Source organism: Plectropomus leopardus, unplaced genomic scaffold (assembly GCF_008729295.1).
Source record: "Plectropomus leopardus isolate mb unplaced genomic scaffold, YSFRI_Pleo_2.0 unplaced_scaffold13936, whole genome shotgun sequence".
In the NCBI taxonomy this organism is placed as follows: Eukaryota; Metazoa; Chordata; class Actinopteri; order Perciformes; family Serranidae; genus Plectropomus; species Plectropomus leopardus.
Window position 1 is genome coordinate 1 of NW_024614876.1, and position 1,917 is coordinate 1,917.

Consider the following 1,917-nt stretch of genomic DNA (forward strand, 5'->3'; position numbering starts at 1 on the left):
ATTTTAAGTATAAAACCACTACAACTCAACCACTACAATGTTAGTGTTCAAGAATGTTAGGGTTCTAGAATCTTGACATTCTAGAATGTTACGGTTCTAGAATGGCATAGTTCTCAAATGTTAAAGCACAATTGTGGAAGCAAGTATTTGTTTGTTAGGTAGGATTTTTGGGTTTGAGATTGTCGTTTTGTAAAATGGAAGGGTTCTAATGTGTATGTTCTACAATGGTAGGGTTCTAGAATGCTGGTGTTATAGAATATTAGAGTTCTATATTGTTAATTTACTAGAATGTTAGTTGTTTTTTTTCTTAGAAATATAACCGTTACATTAAGTTATGAGTGTTCGTTTGTTCTAGGATATTGGAGTTAGGATTAGGTTAGACTGTCAGATTTTAGTATAGGGGGTTCTAGAACGTTGGGGCTCTAGAATCTTTGAGTTCTAGAATGCTAGGCTCTAGAATGTGATGTACTAGAATGTTGGTCTTCTGGAATGTGAGGTTTCTAGAATCTTTATCTTACAGGATGTAACTATGACAGGGTTCCACAATGTCATAGTTCTCAAATGTTGAATACACACATTCACTGATGCCGATCTGGACACATCCTCAGTGATGCTCCTGGAATCATCGGGTATTTCAGGTCTTGTAACATTATAAACCCTCCTCCAGGCGACCCAGCTGGGGCTGGTCAGACCCCTGCTTGTGTCCAGGTGGCTTGCTACTTATGACTACATGGCTTTCCTCTTTTCAGCCATAGCCATCCAGAGGCTCTTTCTGCAGCTTCGGTCGTACTGAGCATGGCTCTCCTCAATCTCTCTCCCTTGATGCCCAACTGTTTATAGGCTAAGGCCTACAAGACCAGGCTGCAAATCCCCTGCATCCAACCTCCATAGGGAGGTACTTTGCAATCCATACGCCTGCTTGCAGTCACTGACCAGTCCTGCATACTTACATACTTTGAGATCTTTATTTCCATAGCCTATTCCAAATGATCTTTCCATGGGACTGTCAGCTCCATCAGCACCACCTGCTTGGTGAACTCAGAAACCAGAATGTCTGTACGCACGGTGGTGGCTGTAATGTGGCTGTGGAATCTAAGCTGCTGCCCTAGGTCCACCAGGAGCTTCCAGTACCTTGCAAAGGTCAGGATGCCTGCCGATGTTCTCTTTGCAGGATTTGGCTGCTCCCCAGCTCTGACGAAGGCAATGACTTTCTTGGAAGGTTGGATCCGCTTCACCCACTCCACTCCTGTGCTGATGGCTTCAGCGATAGCCTTCAGGACCTGGTCGTGTCTCTATTGGTACTGTCCTTCTCCAAGAGCCTTTGTACAGCAGGTGAGGATGTGCTCCAAGGTACCTCGCTTGGAGTACAAGGGGCGTGCTGTTGTATCAGCGTTGCCCCACCTGAGCACATTTGCTGGGCTTGGAAGCATGTCATACACTGCCTGGACAAGAAATCGGATATGCTGAGCACTGCTTTCCAGAGTTCAGCCCGGGTCATCTTTTTCTTGACCGCATTCTCCTTTCTTGTCCAAGCAACCTGCTGCTTCATGCCCACCGCCCTGCATATCCTGGTCTCCTCACCTCTGCTCTCACCTCCTCCTGGTCCAGCAGGCACCTCTCAACTGCTGAGATTGGGACTGCATATATGAGGAGCGGCAAACAGGATTCTGGGAAGGATGCCATGCCGGTACACCCAGGCTTTGAATTTTCCAGGTAGGCCGGACTTGTCCACTGCTCTCAGACAGCTGTCTAACTCAGTGCAGGCCATCTGGATGGATGTTGTGTCTCGAAGAGAGCTGTCAAAAACCTTGCCCAAGCTTTTGACTGGCTTCTCTGAGATGGTTGGTATGGCTGTGTCTGCTATGTGGAACCAAAACTTGTCCTTGACCTTCCCATTCCTCAGCACCATGGATCTTG

At 46.6% G+C, this 1,917-nt stretch overlaps 1 pseudogene; it reads right to left on the minus strand.

Annotated features, from left to right (window-relative positions):
- Nucleotides 1-730: 730 nt before the first annotated feature.
- LOC121964080 lies at nucleotides 731-1,909 on the minus strand (annotated as a pseudogene).
- Nucleotides 1,910-1,917: the final 8 nt, after the last annotated feature.